This window comes from Pectinophora gossypiella, chromosome 16, assembly GCF_024362695.1.
Source record: "Pectinophora gossypiella chromosome 16, ilPecGoss1.1, whole genome shotgun sequence".
Lineage (NCBI taxonomy): Eukaryota > Metazoa > Arthropoda > Insecta > Lepidoptera > Gelechiidae > Pectinophora > Pectinophora gossypiella.
The window spans coordinates 4,259,179-4,283,100 of NC_065419.1; the positions used below are offsets into that span (position 1 = coordinate 4,259,179).

The 23,922-nt window shown below is 37.1% G+C and overlaps 1 long non-coding RNA gene across 1 annotated transcript; it reads left to right on the forward strand.

The window, feature by feature from the left end:
* The first annotated feature begins 18,361 nt into the window (after nt 1–18,361).
* Nucleotides 18,362–19,343, forward strand: LOC126374053 (uncharacterized). The gene is made up of 3 exons (XR_007567391.1): nt 18,362–18,603; nt 18,747–18,857; nt 18,939–19,343. It is a non-coding gene; the product is annotated as an uncharacterized LOC126374053 (long non-coding RNA).
* The last annotated feature ends 4,579 nt before the right edge of the window (nt 19,344–23,922 follow it).

The following is a 23,922-nucleotide window of genomic DNA, read 5'->3' on the forward strand; positions in this document are numbered from 1 at the left end:
GTCCCATTCCTCTTGGATTGCATCTTGCAGCTGGCTAAGTGTTTCTGGGGCAGGATCTCTTGCTCGAATTCGTCTCTTTAATTCATCCCACAGATGTTCAATGGGATTCATGTCCGGGCTTCTTGCTGGCCATTCCATAATAGAGATATCGACTTCGTTAAGATAATCTCGTACGACGCCCGCGGTGTGAGCCCTAGCATTGTCGTGCATGAATATGAAGCCGTTGCCAATAAAATGTGCATAGGGCATCACATGAGGCTCGAGACACTCTTCGACGTACCGATGACAGTTTAGTGCAGGCAGACGTGGCCCAGACACGAAAGCAAGCTCTGTCTTACCGTCGGCGCTGATTCCTCCCCAAACCGTCCACGAACCGCCACCATAGCTGACCTTTTCTTCAATGCAACATTGTGCATAGCGTTCTCCGTCTCTTCTGTAGACCTTGTTCCTTCCGTCGTTACCATACAGCATAATTTTACACTCATCAGAAAAGAGAACTTTGCTCCACTGTAGGTAGGTATGACCAATTTAGGTGCTCACGTGCAAAGTTAAGGCGCGCTCTTCGATGGTCTGCAGTTAATTTCGGCCCATTTGCTGGCTTATGCGGTACCAGTCCACGATCCTTCAACCTTCTTCTAATTGTAGAGTCACTTACAGCCACCCTTCGTACAACACGAAGCCGCTGCTGCAGTTGAAAAGCGTTAAGGCGTCGATTTCTTAAAGAAGTTGTTACAATAAATCGATCATCTCGCTCAGAAGTGACCCGATTCCTGCCAGATCCTGAACGGCGCGTGAACAAACCAGTCTCCCGATAACGTTTATAGACTCTATGAACAGATGACAGGCTTAGATGCAGTCTTGCAGCCACAACACGCTGACTAAGGCCAGAATCCAGCAATGCCACAACTTGGGCGGCTTCTGTGGGCGAAGTATCCATACGTTTTAGAAAAAAAAACCTTTTTTCAGACGTCCCAAAGTCACAGTATTGAAATAAAAAACAAAAAGTTTAAGGATAGGCGCCAATTTTTAGTTTTTAAACGCTAAATGTACTCCAACCCTAAACACACATTTGTCTCAAAACAGTGATTCATTTCGTTTATAAGATAAACAAATGAAATTCTAATTTTGAATTTAGAATTTTCGCTTATTACTGTAATGGCCAAACTGCCAGCTATACATTTATGTATTTTTTTTCATCGTATGAATTCTTTTTTGTGTTAAATTCGGACAGAAACAATGAAAACGGAAGTGTTTCGATTTTTTTGATGAGAAGTGTATATTATAAAAGTCATTATTTTAATCAAAGACTACATAATAAGAATTTTAGGTGTAGTTTTTTGCCTATTGCTTTTACCTTTGCATGTTAATTTTTTTTTTTGGTTTGTTTTTTTCGTGCCCTCACTGTGCGCGGGAGTTCACTGTAAAGATAGGATACATAAGCCATCTCCGGGCGCATCAGCGTCGTCATCATCATCACATTTCTAGAGCTCAGATTTCTTATCAAAGGTCAAAATGTTTTATGAAAAACATTTTATAATAATTAAAAAATAAAAAGAGTTATATAGCTTTAGGTCACGTAGTGTTGTGTCGATTGTTTCGTCACACATCTACTGTTGCAAAGTGTAATCGTTCGTGTCGATTCAATCGTTTACGCTATGTACAACATTTTACGAAAAAATACAAGTGGCACTAAAATGTTAAATTGATTTATTTCTTTCAAGGTCTATGGAAATTGTTATTATTTTTCGTACGTGCGTATTAGGTTGGTTATTCAAGTTGTTTGTTTTTAATTTTAACACAGGATAGTAAAGTCAGTAATAAATATATAGGCACATACGTACAATAATTCGTTGTATCATTGCCTTAAGTTTCAAATATTTTTCCTCTCAGACAACGCCCTGAGCTGAGGTTCGCGCCGAACTGAACACCCTCAGGCCTGTTGTCTTAAATGTTGTACCGGATTCTCACCCGAGAGCCTTCAGTGCTCCCCGTTTATCCGGTCAAATAGTTAATGCCATCTGCGGCAAATCTAAAATATGTCACGTCAAAAAAAGAAAAACACATTGCCTTATGTGAAAACTTCGTAAAGGCATTTTTGAAAACTCATATTTTTTATGTGATTTTCTTCACCGTAATCTCAATTTCAATTGAATGAATTGAAGATTCAAATGAAAGAAACGTCAAGTCAAGAGCACTCTAAACCTGCGAGCATGCGTGATAAGAATGGAAGAACCGAAAATTATGTGTCACATCTAGCTCAGCCGCTGGTGGGGATCGGAGAGTTGTCGTTCTATAGGTACGTAGTGTTGAAATGAAATGAAATATTATAGTAAATGTCGTCATACATAGTGAAGGAAGTAAATATTATGGTTCAGCACATTCAGTCATATTCTGACATACAATAGGTTATTATTATATTATTAACCTAATCTTACTCTAAATTAACTAATTATATTTACATCAAATTTACATAACATTATTAGGGTGCAATAACTCGTTCAAAGAATAAAAAACCTTCTCTCTTAGCCACAGCTTTAGCTTTATACTATATATAAGGCCCATTGCAGAAAATGCATTGACGGGCTGACAAAATCAGGTGCATTTGTCAAAAAAAAGTTTCAACTTCACCGCGTATTGATTTCTATAACGATTGTATAACCTAACACCTTTCTAATCACGTAATCTTTGCTAATAACACTGTAATTAAGTTTACGACAGTTTTCATGGAATTGTAGATGTAATCTGACTTATTGTTTTATTGGAAAACTAGCGACCCCGGCTTCGCTCGGGTGCAATGCTGAGGAAAAAATGAAATTATTTACGACATCACATTAAAAACCTCAAAATTACTGTTATCATCATCAGCCCATTAACGTCCCCACTGCTGGAGCACGGGCCTTCCCTATGGATGGATAGGAAGATCGGGCCTTAAACCATCACGCGGGCCCAGTGCGGATTGATGGTTATTAAAGACTGCTAATGCAGCCGTGACCAACGGCTTAACGTGCCTTTCGAAGCACGGAGGAAATCGAGGTGAAAACTTTTTTTTTGTGGTCACCCATCCTATGACCGGCCTTTGTGAAAGTTGCTTAACTTCAACAATCGGAGACCGAGCGCGTTTACCGCTGCGCCACCGAGCTGCTCCAAAATTACAGTATTTCTCCACTATTTAATGGATGTGATTATACATATAAATCTTCCTCTTGAATCACTCTATCTATTAAAAAAACCGCATCAAAATCCGTTGCGTAGTTTTGTAGATTTAAGCGTACATAGGGATATAGGGACAGAAAAAGCGACTTTGTTTTATACTACTCGTATGTAGTGAAGTTTACGACAGTTTCCATGGAATTCTACGCGTAATCTGACTTATTGTTTTATTAGAAAATCTGGTGTTGCTAAAGGCGAATACGAACATTGCGAAGCATGTCCTCTCGCCTTCGTGCCATGCGTCTCTCGCCTTCGTATTCGAATTATGCGATGCATATGCAAATTATCTTCTGTGATCCTCTGTACAAATTGTCCATCATTTTGGAAAGGATATAATTATGAAACTCATTTGCGTTATTTTCACTCTCCGACCTGGTCGAGCAGAAAAGTGGTAAATATTCATTCGATATTTGTTTATATCTCCCTAGTTATTCCGCTTTCATGGGCTTACCTGACTCTCTAGTCTTTTGAAGTAGCGACTGCTTGTCTAAAATGACCCTAATATAGATTAGGTCATACCTACGAGACCTATTTCTCGGGAATTAAGGACGATATTTTCGTTCACCACAGAACTATTGATGACGTACGATAAAAATATTGCATTCGAAAACAAATTCGAAAATAAACGGATTCGATGCTGCGGCCTCACAATGAGAATCTAGCGTTCTTCCAACTGAGCTAAAGCTGTCCGTTTACGCTACTTATTTGAGTTGGGTAAATAATTACAAATTACTTCCTCATCTAGCGCCCTATGTTGGATGTTTTGACAAGAAAAAGTACAGAAATTAGCTCCGTCAATATAACACAAGTTCACGATTATATAATATCCCAATGAGTTAGTCAGAGGTCTATCGTAAGACGATCTAAGTACCGAGCACCCCACACCTCACCGAGTTTTCTGTTAGACCGTATCGCTGTCTGATAGGTGGTGAGCCGTATCGCTGTCTACAATGGTCGAGCCAACTGTGTTAGTGAAAATTGCACTTATAGTAAATGAATAACTCATTGGTGCGCTAGTCCGGTAGCGGGGTTGAACGTCATTGGTCCGTCAATATAGTAAGTTAATTGTAAATTAATGAACCTTGATGAACAGAATAAAGTACAGATGTTTTTTCATATAACGCACATAGTTATGAATTATTAAGAAACCTGATGAGTGGGAGACCAAAATGTCTTGAAAGCTGTTAAACTGTTTGAGAAGTTGTTTAAATATGAAATAGATTGTAGTACTTCTTAAAGTTTGATGTAGCTGGCAAGTTTTGTAAACAAAACTTCCTAAAAAAATAAAGAGACAAAAAAAGAGTGGGACAAACGTTGAAACGCCATGATAGAGTGTCTCTATTTAAGTTAGCTTCTGTAATGAAGTAAGTGAGCCTCAGCGCTCCACATTTGTCCAGCCAAGTGGTTCATGCCATATGTGGCAAATAAACAATAAGCCACGTCATACAAAAAATATAATGAAGTAAAGTCGAACTATCTCCACGTGCAAAGTTAACTAGAACACAGGCGTTGGTAATTATTTCCGACAAAAACTCGAACTGACTGATTGCTTTCACAAGACGTTACAATGGTGCATGAAATGAGCTTCCACCGGCCACTGTGTTACGCATCGGTCGAGTTAAAGCTACCAGCGATTCTCGATTGCTTTTCGAATAAATCTCGAATCTTTAGAATTTGGTTGGTACTATCAAGCAAAACATCTAGTTCAGTACAATTAGTGATTTTAAATATTGATCTGTCAAAGTGCAAAAGCCAGTGCTGTGACATTCAATAGCATAGTGATGTACTTATCAGTCGAGATTCAGCCGATCAACTTTATTATATTTAATAGGAATCGATCGACCTAATATTGACTGATAGATCACTATGCAAATTAACGTCACACCAACTAGCTCATGTTCTTTGACAGATCTAATTCTTACCGCGCATTGAGGCTATTGTATTGTATTGTTGAAGGTTATTGAAAGAAAGAAAGAAAGAAAAATATTTATTCGACATACTTATTGTTTTAACATAATTAACATAAAATAGTACAGTTATGAATGTATGCCGAAACGGTTCCACCTCAGCATAATGCCATAGCCTAGACTATGACGCTGGTTTTCAGTTGAAACCGGTAAGGTAATCAGGTAACACGTGAAACAAAAAATGGACGCAAAGTCTAAGAACATTTTTTAATTTTCTAATTAAGTACAAATTTTAAATGAATGTGCTGAAAAGTAGAAATATATTTTTAATATAAAAAACTAAATAAAATAATAGGTAAGTATTCGTATATGTTTGTATTCTTATATGACAGTATTTAGTATGTAGTGCAAGATATATAAACAGGTATCTCAGATAAATATTTTATAATAGGTATTACTGTGATTATTATTTTAAATTTACTTGTTAGATTAATATGTTAAAACACCGCATTGGGATTTGTAAAAGTGTTCTTTTACTTTTTTGTGTTCCTTTTTTTATTGTATTGTTGTTGTTGTGCTGTGTTGTGTTGTGTTGTGTTGTTGTGATATTGTAATGTAATTGTTGTATTGTTGTTTTAATTGGTTGTTGTTGTATCTTCATTAAAATATAATCTCTAATTGCGTTGAATAGGTCTTTCTGTTCTCTCTCTCTCTCTCTCTCTCTTTATTTAGCTGCGCTCTTGTCAGTGGAGTAATCGCCATTCCTCTCTTCTTCCCGCCAAATCCTTCACCTCCTGATACGACTCGACCTGCACCGTTTCTTTTATTTGTTTCATAAATGTTCTCCTAGGTCCACCCCTTCCTCTCTTCCCTTAAATTTTTCCTTATATGATGTTTGTTATAAATGAATCGTGTCGTATCAAATGGCCTTTCTGTTCAATAATACCAAAATTGTACTAGTAAATATTTTAAAACAAATGGTACCATTCTTGTCTAATCACAATAACAACAGTAAAATGTGTATCCGTTCCGTATGCAACTTTCAAAACGCCGACAAAATAAAAACGCCTTTTTCTTTTGCTAACTACACGACCTTACAATTTAGCTTCAACCCAATATTCATTCTATTAATAGCCAAATTCGAGAAGCAGACTTTTTCTACAAAGCAAGTTAGATCAGACAGTTACAGACAGATAGTGTTGCAAAATAAATAATTTAATCTTTTTACATTTAGGGGCGTACATCTGTTGCGTTCGGATAACACATTTTTCTCGAACACAGTTAGGTTATTACTATTGATCCATTTAAACAATAAATACTGAATATAAGTGGCGCTCATTATTTCGAAAATCAGTACTAATTATTTTCAACATTGTAAAAGTAGCACTACAGTCGACCTCCGTGGTCCAGTGGTTGATCGTTGGGCTCACGATCCGGAGGTCCTGGGTTCGATTACCGGTGGGGACATATTATCACAAAAAATAATAATAATAATAAAAAAGTTTATAAATACTTTGTGGTCCCTAGTTTGGTTAGGACATTACAGGCTGATCACCTGATTGTCCGAAAGTAAGATGATCCTTGCTTTGGAAGGCGCGTTAAGCCGTTGGTCCAGGTTACTACTTGCTGATGTAAGTGAGTAATCGTTACATGAGCTATGTCAGAGGACTTTGGCGGCTCAATAGTAACCACCAGGGTTGACGAGGTTGGTACTCCACCTCACAACCCACACGATAGAAGAAGAAGTGACAGACACTTCGTCATCAGATTGGGAGTTTTCGATGTCTACTACACAATACACAAAGATCTTAAATGTAATAAGATTTAAATCATACAAAAATAAATAAATTCCATATTATAATTTGTATATTGTATTACGGAAGGCAAAATCTAAATTATTAAAAAGTCATAATCATCGCCCTTGACCTTGGTCCCTTATGCTTGAAAACTAATACTAAACTGTACTTTACACTTCATCATCATCATCATCATCACTAATTTAAGAGCCACGCTCTTGTCGGTGTAACATTCTCCATGATTCTCCATACTTTTTAGAAAAAATAGGGCAGTGGTTTCCCACATTATGCCTTCCGCCCCCTTACACATTTTTATCTATTTTTTTTATTTTTAATAAGTAACAATAATTGAATAAGTATGTATATCTCTCTCTTCATTTAAGAGCTGCGCTCTCGTCGGTGGAGTAACCGCCTCCATTTTCACAATAAGTACAAGTACAAGTATGTATATACGTATTTATAATTCATATCTATTATATTATAATCACTATTTACCTATTATCTTCTTTGTATTGCTCTTACTATAGTTTATATAGAATATACTAATATTATTTATTTTATTTTTACTTTTATTTTGCACTGTCTATCCCGTTAAGCTTTAACTAAAATTCATTTTCTATACCTCGAGGTTGCCTGGAAGAGATTGCTACCTTAGCAATAAGGCTGACTTATGTACAGTCTAACTGATTATAATTGTTTATTTTTAATATTTATTTTAAGTGAAATAAGGAGTTGTTGTATTTTACTGTAGGTACTGACACTTATATACCCTATATAGAGGGCCAAAGTATTTCTATCACGCAACGCAACAAATCCATGTCATGCGGCTCAATAGGGCCTCTTAAGGTATAACTAAGATATTACACTCGTAATCAGCATAAGTGTCGATCTGACACACATTATACTATACCCTAAAGGGATATTCTGTGAGTTTTTAGCACTGAGTGAAGTTGGCATAAATGCGTCTGATTATATGTGAATGGCTCAATCACAGCAAGGTTGCCCAGGCGCAACTGTCGATATGTTTTGACGTGTCTCTAGTTGCGGTGTGGTAAATTGCTACAATTATACCCTGGAAGTGTGTCAAGTAGGTAGAGGAATGGTGGGTAAATTGGATATGTTGATTTTTCTGTTTTCACTGAAATGTAAAAGTTTAAAAAAATAAGAGTACAAAGGGTTTATTGAATTATAAATAAGTGTTTTTTATCTGCTCTATAAAGTAATCTTAGTAAGAATTAGCTTAATAATCTGTCACTATTGCATACATACATAAATTCACGGCTATTTTCCACCGGGGTAAACAGACTTTGGGATTCCATTTGCTTCAACTCTGACAAACATAACATTATAATTTTACCTATCTACCGTTTATACCTTAGCTACCTTTATATTTTTTTTAGGACAGAAGGCAAGAGGGAAACCACTGCCCTATTTTTCTTTAAAAAGGAATACGGCTACACCGACGAAAGCGTGGTTCTGAAATTAGTGATATACTGGTAACAGTTTATACTAGGATGATAACATCTAAAGTAGCTTGAAATTATCTACAGGAGCTATGTGCTCACCCACCCTTATTGAGGTAATGGAATTTTGTATACAGTTTATTTAGTATTTGTTAGTGATATCGTAACGAAAACTTTGGCTACCTGTACGTGCTTGTACGGGGTGTAAGTGACATCTTAACGAATACTGCGAGGAATGATTCAGCTTTTTATTCTGAGTTAATACCAAGTGGAATTTTCCGTCACAAAAATATAGAACTGATAATTTAAAAAACTAAAAAAAAGATTTTGCGACGCCCTCTCAGTATTCGTTACGATGTCACTAACAACCTGTATTGTATATTCTTCTTCTTTCGTGTGGGTTGTGAAATTAATCACCGAATAACCTAATCAACCCTGGTGTCAGGGTTATTATTGAGCCGCCAAAGTCTTCTGACGTGGCTCATTTAACGACTACACACTATGTAGTAGCCGGAACCGACTGATTAACGTGCGTTCCGAAGCACGGATCATCTTATTTTAGAACAATCGGGTGATCAGCATGCCATGTCTTTACAAAACTATTTATCACAAAATTATTTTTATGATTTGTCTCTACCAGGATTCGAACCCATTTATAATTAAATAACTATTGTTGTGACTGCTCCTGTAGGCCCCTCCTGCCCCTCGCTTCTGGCAACCCGAGTGTCGTGGCTATCATTACCCCGCATCAACCACATGTTATCTTATATTGTACTTGAATAACTTCCCCCGACAACCGTTCTTGTTAACCGTTTAACGGGTAAGAGGTTGTTGGTGGTTGGTTGTATAACGCGGAAAACGATTGTGAAATGAACACACATACACACAGAAACTCGTAACTATGTTACCTACTGAATAAAGATATTTTGAATTTGAATTTGAATTCGACAAAACACTTTAGGTAAGTATATACTTATTAAAAATCGATAAGTTGAGAGTATTAATCTGTATTTAAAAAAAAAAATATGTGTTGCTGTATAGTTTGCTTGCAGTGCGGGTGAACGAATAATAACCTGAAAAAAATAACACCTACTTAAGGGTAGTCAGAAACAATTGTTAGAAAAAGGTATCCTGTTTCTGGCAATATCAGATTATGAACACCTTTTTGCTCCACTTCTGTAGACTCAATTTAAATTTTACAATTAGGGCCTCTAATCACACAACATAAACATTATTTTAAACAACTTATTTAAAACAATTCATCAATCCCCGATTGAGTGCTCGAACAGGAATCCAGCGCATCAAAAGATTCATAAATACTGCGCGCGCGCAATCTCTCAATCGGCGCCATTTGTCAACCGCTGTCAATCGCGAGTGACAGATCTTGACAAATTGACGTACGCGTCTGAAGTATGTTGACGATGGCTTCATTGTTCAATGACAGGTGATGAGGAGTGATGATGTGGATAATAGTGATAATTCGTATGTGTTATTATTATCAATGTTCGTGGTGGAGTATGCTCCATACCCCGTCCGGTTAGTTGAGGGGAGGCATGTGCCCAGCAGTGGGACGTATACAGGCTGTTTATGTACGTATATGTATTCTTATTGGTACGCGATGTAATGATAAAATGATTTTATTTCCAAACAAAGTTCAATACAAAAATTTCGACAAACACACATTAAAAATAACAAATTGGACACAAGAAACAACCTTGGGCAACCTTCGAGTGAAAGAAGCTGTAATTAAAGATAATAGTCGGAGTATAATAGAATATTATATATAATTATTACTATAGAACGGGGAATACCTCATCCGGTTGATTGAGGTGAGTTCTGTGCCCAGTAGTGTATAAGAATATTGGGTTGTATTTTTACCTAATATGAAAATATACGTATACTACGTAATATTATCGTAATATACTATGTAACTTGCCACGAAGGTAATACAGGCTGAAGATCTACACACGCAAAAATCCACCTAATCTGTTCTGTGAATACGCCCATAAATGCTAATCGTTATATTAAAAGTAAATGGTAATAAAACCTTTTTTGAAGACTTCTCCAATTTGGATGTTTTTTTTTGTAGATAACTATTTAAAACCGTTTGTTATTTAGAATCCGTTAAAATAAAACGGAACTGAAATACGTGTCTGAGACGTCAGTTACCGAAATAATGTCTTCATCAAACAGTCAAGACGGTCTTAATTTCATGCCTGAATTTTAGGCTTCAACATCAATTTTGACAAAATTTTGCGCTCTAATTGATACAGAAGATTAGATTTTGTTATTATAGAAATGAACTGAATCGATGCTAGAACAAACAAATGGTACTTAGATTTATCTTTAATTACAGGTTTTTGCTTTTTTTTGGACGTTTGCCGGAGGGACTGGCCGGAATACGCACAGGACCGCAAAAAATGGAAAGAGGAAGGGGAGGTCTTTGCCCAGCAGTGGGATCTTGTAGGCTAGATTAAATTAGATTAGACAGCTTTTTTTCACCCAACGGTTACCTAGGAGAAATTGCTAACTAGCAATTAGGCTGCGTATATTTCTTGTGTCTAATTTGTACTGCGTTTGTAAATCACCTAAAGTAACTTAACCTTTCTACGTATACCAATGAACATACATAAACATGAATACATGGTGTTAGTGACACGGTACTGAATACTGACAATAATTTTGAATAATACTTACAAAAAAATATCATGAATTTTGTGACTGAAAATTCCACTTGATATCAACTCAGAATCATGGTGCGAATCCATCTCAAAGTTTTCATTACGGTGTCTCTAACACGCTGATTAACTAGCAATATCGTCTCTAGCCTCATAAAGATAAGGATATTAGTTTGACTGTGCAATTCCATTTCCTAACATACTTCGTTTTCACAGGATCCTCTTACCTAACCTGAATATTTGACAGGTCCAGTTTTTACACAAGCTACTATCTGACCTGAGATCAATTACAGGTCAGGTTATCTTGGCAAACATATTTGTCGGGTATGTGATGGTACTGTGATATGGTAGGAGGTTCAGTAAAACCAAACACACATAAAACAAAACTCATTATATTAGTCATAAATATGAAATACCAGTTTTGATATAACAGTTAGTTTAGAGATACCCTTATTTATGAAACAAGCTTCGTGATTGGACAATAGAACTCGTGTGAAATGAGTTAGGACTATCTAACACGCACTGAACTAGTACTCAGCTACTTTCTACTAGGCCAGGCTAATCTATAGCTGGATTATTGGAAACATATCGAACAAGAGAACGGTAGTAGGCACGATTCTGGGTATCTATGCCGTTGGTCAGTTTGTAGAGATTTTGGAAGAGACAACGAAAGATGAAGGCAGTTCCACATTCAAGTCACAAACATTAAAATTTATTACTTACTTATGTATTTATTTATTGAACCATTTATTGTACATAGGATAACACAGAAATACATCATCATCTCCCTAGCATTATCCCGTTCTTCACAGAGTCCGCTTACCTAACCTGAAGATTTGACAGGTCCGGTTTTTTACAGAAGCGACTGACTGTCTGACAACACATTAACGCAATAATTTTATTCTTAAACTTATTCTTATAAATATAAATATATGATATTACTTTAATTTGCGTAAATATTCATTTTGTGATTTCATTTTATATTCAAAATGGGCGTAACATTTCATCAAATGAAACGAAAATTGATTTTGTTTTTGTAAATATGTCTAATAGGATGGCGTTGTAACAGTAGATGCAAGTTTTGATAAATACAAGAGATTTTTATTGACAAATAATAGATTTTTTTTTTTATGTAATTTTAATGTCTCTTCCAGTTAAAATCTGTATCTTCGAGATATTATTTCCAATTGATCGTGAGACGTGACGCTCGTGGAAGTGAAACCGCTTTTGTAATGAGTGATTATGAGTAACTGCCTCCGTCGAATTTTGCGTTTTTTGTATCGAATCACAAAGAACTTGCGAAATCGCGACTCGAATTTTCAGAAGTGAATGCACCCCTAATCTCGTGTCTATAATAACAATAACAGATACTAATACAAAGCTAGAGAAAAAACATTATAATGCATTGAGTTAAGGATAAAAATAACCACAATAGTGAGATCTATTATGCAATAGATCAAAGAATGAACTTGGTGACACAAAAACTAGTTATGAACTTCTTGACACTTTCTTTTCAGTGGATAAGAATAGAAAATTTATAATAATTCTGTAATAATATAGTCCGGGACTCGAGGCCTGAGATATGGAAACGACATTTATAATAATAAACATTATTATAATTAAATAATATTTTTAGAATCTAGCTAAGTAGGTACCTATATAATTTTTATTTAGCTTAGCTTCGTATTTATTATTGTATCTCTATTTACTACTTACATCATTCGTTGAAAAAACATTGTAATAATAGTGAGCGCCTTTTTGAAAAATCCTATTATATTACTACCTTTCTAGGTCCAAATGAAAATAGGTTTTTTTCGTTTTTTTTATTTATTAATTATTATTACCATTAATTGTGATTCGAACCAAACAGGTACAAAACAACCTGTTAGAATTTTCTCACAGTCTGACACGTCATCAACGATGCAAAGATCAGACGCAAGCGCAGTCACGCAACACTCAAGGCTACTTGATAAAAACCCTTAAGCTCTTAAGCTCACTTTCTCATTGCATATGCAAACGTTTCCAATTACCTTATCTTACATTTCCCTGACCAACACTTAGTACAGGAAAAGGAACACAACCATACTTACTATTAGACTCATGTACCAGTGAGGTAGCAAGGAGCTGACAGGGGTGTCACCCATGTCTAATGACACCTTCAGTAGGGTTAGCCCAACGAGATAAACGTGAGTTGGTTAGGGGAGCTTAAGCTGGATATATGATCCACGCAGGATATTTTATTTTTGTCTGCAATACCCAATAATAATAACGTGATAAAATTTTGTCACAATCATTTTATCGATTCTGACGATATAATTATGTCGTTTTGTCGATTGGTCCTAAAAATGTGAACCCAAAGAAGTCATGTCGTTTTATCAAAATACGAACAAAACGTGACACGCATGTCAGGGAAAAAACAAACTTTGTAGATTTGGACAAAACTTATTGAATCTATAATCTAGCACGCTAACAGTGTGAGTAGAGCGAGTAACAAGCAAATGTTTAACATTATTATTTATTTTTTATTTTTTACATTTGCTCGCTATCAACTTGAACAATTAACTCCATTGGAAATGCTTAGATTAACATTAAATAGCAATCATGTCAATTACTCCACTGGTTTGATTTCTCTTTAAAGAAATAAATGCTGTTTAAAACTGTATCATAATACTTACAAATGAAGAGTGTCCCTTATTTTTGTAATACTCTAATTCTGATCTAATGCACTGTAGTTAAAAACACTAGATAATTGTAAAGAGGCCTGCACCTAGAGAACGTCCTTTGGTTATGACTATTGTATACATTCTCTAAGCAGTGCCTGTATGCCTGTACTACTTTTTGGCTTTAGCTGCGTGGCCTTGCTTGTTCGGGGGATGTCAAAGCGCGAATTGTCAAATTTGACAGACGAACGAGGTACCTCGTTCACGCATCGACTTGCTCGCGACTTGAATATGAAAAGCGTGCCACGCAAATGATGTTAAAATCCATCTATTTCCTTATTTCTTATGAAAATTTCTGTTTCTTTATGTCTGTTTTTTCTTTTATAAGTTTTATCATATACAATAATGAGATATTTCCTTTGGAGTGCGACATCTTTAACCCTTTCACGGACAGAGACCATGCATGGGTCATTGAATCTTAGATCTAGAGAATCAGAACGTCCGTAGACGTTTTGTCCGTATAAGTGTTAAATAATAGTAGATATCTCAGTAGTCGCCTATACTAAGGGATTTTTTTTATCTCGTGTCGCGTCGCGTCTCGCTACATAGCGTGTTAGGCTTTCTGATGGACATTTTTTTGACTTATTGTAGATCTGTCACATTGCATTAACTACTTGGCCGGACAAAGAACATTTTCTTAGGGTGTCACCTCGATATCCATACCGAGTGTCCCCTCTACCAGGTGACCCCCTAGCCACGCCACTGAGTTACTAGTAACTCAGTTCCGTATACTCGGTACCTTGTTACGTTACCCCTGAGCATGCCAGCTAACCAATAATCGAAGCATGTGTTCCTATGGCATGTTGATTGTGTTTAATCGCATATCGGAGGACATAAACCACATTGCAACGTCTCATTACCCTCTTACAAGCAACCACAAATTATTCTGCAGGTCTATTCTGTTTTCTTGTTTTTTTTTTTAGCTTTTTGAGATTATTGAAAACTTTTTATAAAGGAGTATTTACTGTTTGTATATAATTTTAGATCGTAGGTAATTGATATCACGTTGTTTTTAGGATTTGTGGCCGGTTAATAATAATAATTTTCTTTATTAATTACAGTCAATAGGACTTACACACATTACATAATACATAACACATAATTTCAATTAAAATAAATAAATAATTAGTTTCGCCCCCTATTCAAATTCAAATTCCAAAGTTTTATTTCGGTACTTATTATTATTTTTTACATCCATATTGCATGGGACTTAATCATAACTGCCGAGGAGATCCAATCCAATATGCCAATCCAGAGTATGTATTTAGATTAAGGATATAATGTAAATAAAATAAAAAAAAAAAAGACTATTCACATTTGGCGTGATTCTATGTTGTGTTAGGTCACAAAATTAGAAACAGAATCAGTTGAGTGTTTTAACTTCTCCACATAGCAAAGAATTAGGATAACATGCCTGGCAGTGCATAGGCGTAAATGCCAATCCGGAGTACCGAGGCTTGTAGAGAAGCAGCTCACAGTGGACCGATAGAAATGATCTCTGAGGTGAGGAAAAGAAGTCGATCCCGCCGGCGCTTTACCACTTGTAAAACATACATACATATATAAATAAACTCACGCCCATGTTCCCCGAAAGGGTGGGCAGAGCCACAAATAAAATCAGAAGACTATTAACATTATTATTTATTATTATTTGTATGTCGTTTCCATATCTCGGGCCTATGGAGTCCCGGACTTTTGGAAGGCGTGTGTGGGGCCGAAGCCAACACGTAGGCCCCTTAAGACAGTTTAATCTAAATGTGGTGTGACACCTACCGGCGATTATCCTTGTATGCACTATGGGAGTGCACCCAAAGACAATCCCCGGTTCGTGTAGGACTATTGCAGATTATGGGAACAAAGGGAACTGGGCTATTGGGTTGGGGGTTAGTGGACCGGGATAATGGAGCTATGAGGGACTATGGCGCCTGCTCGACCTATGTTGGTAAACATGGATAAAATGAGTAGGTGGTGACTCGCCACTCATGGATGGGCCTTATTTATTATTATGCATGTCTTTTTCATATCTCGGGCCTATGGAGGCCCGAAATTTTGGGAGGCGTGCGTGGGGTCGAAGCCAACACGTAGAGGCCCCTTAAGACAGTTTAATCTAAATGTGGTGTGACACATTATTATTATTATTATTGTGTGTTGTCTTCACTTGTAAAATTGCGTTGCAATTCCTAACGATGTGTCTCAATACAATTCATTACTTTTCAAGCGATTACAAAAAATACTTGTAATTTTGACGTAAGAATTGGATACCAATGAGTAGATTAGTAATTTAGGAATGCTTGTCAATCTTTAAAAATACCGACTCAAATAAAAAACGTTTAAACCAATGTCAAATCTGAAAGGTTTACTGAAATTTTTAATCTAATTTACGAATCGAATCCGATTAGCCAATTTAATATCGCCAAAAGTTTCTTTTCTTTTCTATACGAGTGTTTTCATGAATAGAACCGCAAAAAAATCTAGTCGTCTATTTTTTGTAGACTACTATTTTTTGTAGACTAATTTCAACATTAGTGGACGCGAACCATTTCGGAATAAGTTTCTCCCACTAGGTATATAAATACGGTCACGAGCATTAATATGAATACACTTTGGTACCATGTCACATTAACTTTTTTGACAAATTGAACTGTAAGTCTCACTGAATTTCAAAGAGTCCTAAAGTGGGTACATTATATTGCCCATGGAGTCGCTAAAATAAACGAAATATACTTATATGTAAATAGATTAATATCTGTTGGTATAAACTTCGTTTTTTTCCTTTTTTTTAACGTAGGAGTCCTAGTATGGCTTTGTAATAGACTACTCTGGGCGCCATACCACTTGCGTTAGACAGAGTACTGCGGGGCGGAAGGCAAGAGGGAAACGACTGCCCTATTTTCCCTAAAAAGGTAGCATGGAGAAAATGCCACACCGACAAGAGCGTGGCTCTTAAATTGATGATGATGATGGTATAAACTTATTTTAAACTTATACACCCTATTTATACACATATCATCTCATGTCTGGTATAGAACAAAGAATAATACTACGTATAGAACGCTAATTCTCCGCCCCGCGCCAATTTGAATCGAGGGACGATGGTAGATTTACCTCACCCCCTCTGGGAGGTTTTCTCTCTCTTTATTTAAGAGCTGCGCTCTTGTCGGTGGAGTAATCGCCTCCATTTTCATTACTCCATAGATAGGGCGTGTAGAACGGTGGTTGCCCCAATCGCCTTCCATTCCGCAGTACACCGACCAATTTAGCCCTACTAGCGCCCCTGATGCCGGGCAGCAGCGGTATCAGTACTGGTTGGAGGCCGAAGAAATGGATTCTGGTAGGGTTTTACTTTAGTCTAAATGGCCGTAAGCCGTTAAAGAGTAAGGGAGGCACGCGCGGAATGTCTGTCTCGTTTTCACTCGATACGGCGGCAATCGGTAAAAATGAATACGGAATATCCGGGGTATGAGGGTATCACTCATGCTTTATCACATGAGCGGTGTCATGGGCCTTTGGCACAATAATAACCCTGACAGCAAGGCTGTTGAAGGTAATCCACCGCACAACCCACACGATAGAAAAGTTAATTATTTGATCCTACCAAGGACCTAATTCGACAACCTCTGAGGTGTAGTGGCGAAACACCTTGGCTGCAAAACCACAAATTTTCTTCCACTGAAACTAGGAAAAAAAAAATACTTTATTTTAGTCACGTAACAATTCATTCTAGAATGACCCATAGAAAAACTCAAGGCAATATATTCAGTATGAATGTGAGTAATAATTACATGTACGAGTACTTATGACTCCTGTGTTCCGCGGCTCTCATGTGAATGGCTCGGCCCGTCATTATCGTATAAATCAGTGCCGATTCCGCTCGTAATTGCGTCGATACCGCATCGATGTATCGATATGATCTTGTAGGGATACGGTGAAGATAGATTTGGTTGGATAAACTGTTTCTTATTCTTTTAGCAATTTAGAATAGAATAGAATAGAATAGAATAGAAAAAGTTTATTATAAAAGGACGCCACACACAAAAAAAAGACAACAACATCATTATCAAATTTCCACTAAAACAATTACAAAAAAGCAAGACGGATGTTTGTCGAAATGACCATAAGGTGGTGGTGGACGTCCTGAGATAAAAGGGCCTCACTCAGCACAAGTCGCGGCGTGAACCACGACGCTGATATTATGTGGACCCTGTTGGATGACGCACGAACATCGTATTTCATAAACATGTGTTAATGGTGTATATATTCAAATTCAATTCCAAAATATACATTATAATATATACCAAATTATATTAATAGAATTAATAGAATTAGAGTGTACATAGACAAATATTATCGCAAAGATGTATACGTAAATACTTAAGGTTAGAATAAAAAAAAAAAAAGAAAGTTATTAATATAGGTAAAACTAGTAAACAAATGTAATAATATAAACAAATACGAATTCCATGAATGTGTATTGTGTAGTCTGTCTGTGTTAGTACCTATATGTATATTGCGCGCCCCGCACCCCGATTCTAGCTCGGTCGGTAAAGTAGTTTGGTTACTACTAGTACTTACAAACAAAATATTTTTTTTCATTCGACCGCCGCGCCGCCGAACGGGCACGACGTGTTCCTAAAGTAAAGCGAAATTATATATTTGTAATAGAATTGCGTATATTAATTAAAAAGAAAAAATAAAGTGAATCAAATAAAGCAAATATTATACATTAACCAAATTAGAAACAATAAATTACGTCCAATACACTCAACAACATCCATAGTAAATAATAGAAACGTGCAGTCGTTTGAAAACCCCAATAAACAATCCATGAGGTAAGCCAAAACAAAATAAGTCTAGTGTTTTATGCTTAAAGTACCTACCTATACTATCCACTTATATTGAATAAGCATGTACTTGTTATTTTTGATTGACGGATAATATAAAGCCTGTGTACAATATTGCGATTACTTTTCAGACCATGCAAACATTACCCGAAGGAAAATAATAATAATCATGACAAAGGTTGTGTCGCCGCATCCAGCCCGCTAGGAGGACTCCGCCACGTTGACGTGTCGAAACCAATTAGGTAAAATATTAATTAGCTTAATAGTTGCATATCTAGGAGATAGCATTTGTACTTTGATTTAAAGCTGTAAATTGTTTTCAGACTACGAAACGGCGGCGGCAAATCGTTCCAGCACTTGGATGCGGCGAACCTGAAACTGCCACGGAAAGCGGTGGTGCGGTGACGAGGCACCGCGAGTGAGTAGTACGACGCACGGGTCCTGGCAGCAGTCACGTCGCGGGACCAAACCAGTTTGTCCGCAAGATATGGCGGTAATTTAAAATTAACTATTCCGAACATCAGCGTTGCAAAATGAAACTGTCTGCGATATTTCATTTTTAGGATTCTAGCCTTGTTTATGTAAGGTGTTACGTGTGTGCGGGGAGGAATTTTGAAGCAGAATCTAGCGCAAGCATTCTGTACTCTCTGAACCAGTTTTTGTGAGCGCGCCAGAAGCCGAGGCCCATACACAGCGTCCATATAATTAAACTTAGAGAGAATTAAAGAGTCGCATAGTTTGATTCGAATGGGAGTACTTAAATATTCTCGAATTTGGTACATTACTTTCAGTCTGTAAAAACAGTTGCTAGCAGTATTCGTAATGTGCTTTTCAAAAAGTAACTCTTCGTCCATTAGTAACCCTAGGTTTCGCGATTCAGACACTCGCTGTACCACTTTCTGTAATATGTTACATTTTACAGAAAGTGGTACAGCGAGTTGTAGTTTCATTTCTGTAATATGTTACCGGATAACAGCCTACAAAGCTTTAATTTGTTCAGGCAAGTTATGAATGCCACGACCTGACGACTATTATTATTGCGTATGGCAGACAAAAATAAAAATATCCTGCGTGGATCGTTATATCCAGCTGAAGCTCCCCTAATCAAGTCTCTGCCGCATCCGTCACACAATGCAGCTCGGCTATACCACCTGGGAACCGGTGCAGAGGGCACTCGTTCACTATGTGAGATATGGGCAAACCATCACCTACATAAATAGGGCTTAAAGGAGTCGCCATACTGTGAATGTGGTCACCCGGATCAAACCTTGACGACTAAACCAATGTTTCCCGGAATCTATTCCTACCATAACCAAAAAGCCAGATATAAATTATTCGTAGTAAAATAATCTTTAGAAGAGAACATACAGTCAAATTTGGTATTCATGCATGCCTAGATAAGTAACAATATTGTAAGAGTGTCATAAACTCAAAAATATCTTTATTCAATGGGTAATATAGTTACTCTTTGAATCGTAAATGTATATTTTTGTTGAACATCAAATCCACCTAAAACTGCTGTAGTTTTTCTCAACCATATTTATAAGTCATTCTCCGTTCATAGACACGTCTAGAGTGATTTGAAAAAAAACATAACTATCATCCAGCGTATAGAACGGTAACTCTCCCCCGCGCCAATTCGTTTCCTCATCCCCTCTGGGTCTTACTTTAGTCTAGGTAAATGGTAGCCGCTGAAAATAATCAGAGAGCGCGCGCGGATTGTCCATCCCGCTCGCACTTATGATTAAATATTGATGTTTTTAGTACATTTACGACGTCGCCTCATGGTTACCACAGCGCATGCGGCACCCGGTAGAGCAGGCAAATTAAAGTGCGTCCGATATAATTCTACATGAAATGTGTGACGCCTAATAAATTATTGACGATTAGACGCCGCAATATAAATCTTATCACATGTAATGAATAATAATTGTTACCAATCACTGGATGTTGACAATTTCCAGTTCGCCTTTCTAGGAAACTTCCGGGATTTATTATTAGATTCAGAATTTGTGCGTAGAAAACTTCAATAAAACGTTACATATTACATTTCCAACATTACAACGATGCATAACATTACAAACAAGATTTACATAAAAAAATACATTAGGTACATTTAATTACATTGTATTTTTTCTTCTTTTTACATTTTCTCTCTTTTTTAAAGTTTCTTTATCAAAGCTATTTTTTTAACATGACTTATTCTTGTAGATTTTCCTCAAAATGTGTCTACTTTGTCCGGCATCTACTTGGCCGGATAAATAGAGGCGCTGAGGGCTCTCATAAATACTCTCTCATAAAATACATATAATATTATAAAGCATTTAATGGTTTTTTTTTTCCATTTAACGGATATTGACCACCAGTTATTGACATTTCATTCGTAATAATTATTATGACACTTAAGACCGGAACATCACCTCCGGGAATGTCGGGAAAACCGACAGAGAGGTTGTGTGTTTTCTAACATGATGAGCCATTATAATAGGCAATGGGCTGATCGGCATCTTTGAACTTCGCATCTAAAGTGGTTGTATTGTTAAAGTGTTTTTTGTAGTACCTATTTATATCACCTTATCACCTGATTGTCCGACAGCAAGATGATCCGTGCTTCGGAAGACACGTTAAACTATCGGTCCCGGTTACTAGGCACTGATGTAAGTATGTAGTCGTTACATGATCTTTGTCAGGGGCCTTTGGCAGCTCAATAATAACCTTGACATTAGGGTTGATGAGGTTGATAATCGATCTTGTAACCAAAGAAGAAGAAGACCTATTAATATTATTGTTAATCCATTATACTGGAAGGAATCTTTCTGTCAAGGATCAAAATATCTATTCCATTACTTATTATGAATTTCCTAGAAATAGATACTTCAACAAAATATTACAAATAGCTTTATCTAACCCAAGTTAAGACATCAAGAACAATCAACAGTTGTATAGTAATACAACATAATGACACCTTGTGACCGCTACTTTATAATGTCGTCATTCAATATGGTTGTTAATTTGCGAATCTCGCAAACAATTATTACATTATATTCATAACAGTATTTACTCGGTCGTTTTAAATCGAAGCCTATGTACTCCCTCTGGGCGAGTGATCAGTGGTTGTAAATCATGGGCTACGGGAGACAGACTCAGTTGTAATTGTACCCTGAGGCTGGCTCGATGACATATTCCATCAAGCCGCCTCTTCCATAACGGTGCACTGGTTGGGCACCCCTGTCAATATGTCATTGTAACTCGCAAATCGAGTTCTCGAGAAAATTGCTCTAATAAACGTATGTTTTATTAAACGTATGCAAAGGGAACAAGAACATCCCCGCGGACATTGAATCGATTATTATAATCGATTAGTTATGTGTCGATCGCGTACCGCTCGATTAGAATGTGAAAATATCGGTTGTAAATCTCTTACGTGGTAATCGCAGTGATACTGTTACAGTAAGTTATCTTTAATTATACATGTGGGGTGTATTTAAGTGTGAATTACATGCGGCCATCTTGTAAATTTAATATTAGAAATCGAGTTTCTAGGATGTTGGAACTTGCTTAGCCAATTATATATGTATAGGTTGTAACGTAAATCGGTACGTTTGTATCTACAGTGTTACATCTTGATCAGTATCTGTGATCTGGTTAGTAGATGTCCTTCTATCTTTGCCGGACGTTTGCTGATTATGAGGCAACGCATTCACCTGGTAAGACCTTGTTTTCCAGACACAATTAGGTATTTGACTGGGTCAAAGACAAATTATCTTCTTCTTCTATCGTGTGGGTTGTGAGGTGAATTACCAACCGCATCAACCCTGGTGTCAGGGTTACTATTGAGCCGCCAAAGGCCCCTGACATTGCTCATGTAACAAATACTTACTTACATCAGTAAGTAGTAACCGGGGCCAACGGCTTAACGTGCCTTCCGAAGCACGGATCATCTTCCTTTTTGGACAATCAACATAAGTTCACACTATATCCGTGTTGGGGAAGTCAGAGCTAGATCCATTGCAAAATAAACTAAGCACCCACACCTCACGGAGCTTTCTGTTAGACCAACGTGATAGGAGGTGAGCCGTATCGCCGTCAATAATTTCTGCGCCAACTATGTTAGAGAAAACTACACTTAAGATAAATTAATAACGCATACTGCTTAACATAAACATGCTATATGCGTATAACTATGTCTTATGTATGTATATATTAAAAAAAAATACTTTTGCGACAGAAATTCCCACTTGATATCAACTCCGAATCATGGTCTGAATCATCGCCCTCAGTTTTCGTTACGATGTCACTAACACCCTGTATACTAAAACATAGCATTTTTTTTTAAAGGAAGTACGATTTTTTATATCTTTACGGTCAAACTGAGAAATAAATACCTCACAATATCGTAACTTGCTGAACTTTATAGACTATTTCGAATCGACACGAACAACTGGTCGATCCTTCGCATTGTACTACATATCGACCTACAATTGAAAATCGATCGAAATGGTAATGCCAACAAAACTTTGCAATGCAAATAGTAACTGTCAAACGAAACTACAAGTGATGGAACTGCTACACTGCTGTTGGCCATAATAACGCTCGTGATCCCAAATGGAGTGGGCAGAGCCACAAATTATCAGATGACTAAGGCCCAACAAATGATGGATGGAATGGCGATTACTCCACTGACAAGAGCGCAGCTCTTAAATAGAGAGAGAGAAGGCCCATTTTCTGGCATGTGAGTTGTGACCATCCCATCGACTGCCTAATTCAATCCCACAGACGGATTCGTTGAGTAAAATGAGTGATTATATTTCAATAAAGATAATAGAGCTTGGTGGCGCAGCGATAAACGCGCTCGGTCTGCGATTGTTGAAGTTAAGCAACATTCGCAAAGGCCGGTCATAGGATGGGTGACCAAAAAAAAAAGTTTTCATCTCGAGCTCCTCCGTGCTTCGGAAGGCACGTTAAGCCGTTGGTTACAGCTGCATTAGCAGTCGATAATAACGTCTCGTCTCTCAAAGTCGTTTAAGGCCCGGTCTCCCTATCCATCCATAGGAAAGGCCCGTGCCCCAGCAGTGGGGACGTTAATGGGCTGGTGATGATGATGATGATGAAAGATAATATTTGACAAAAGCCTCAATGGGGGGTAAGAAATAGAGACTTCCCAGGCTACATTCACCAAAACCAATATAGATGGCGTTGTACCTATTTTTTTTTTTATACATAAAACATAACATAAACTGCCTATATACGTCCCACTGCTGGGCACAGGCCTCCCCTCAATCAACCGGAGGGGGTATGGAGCATACT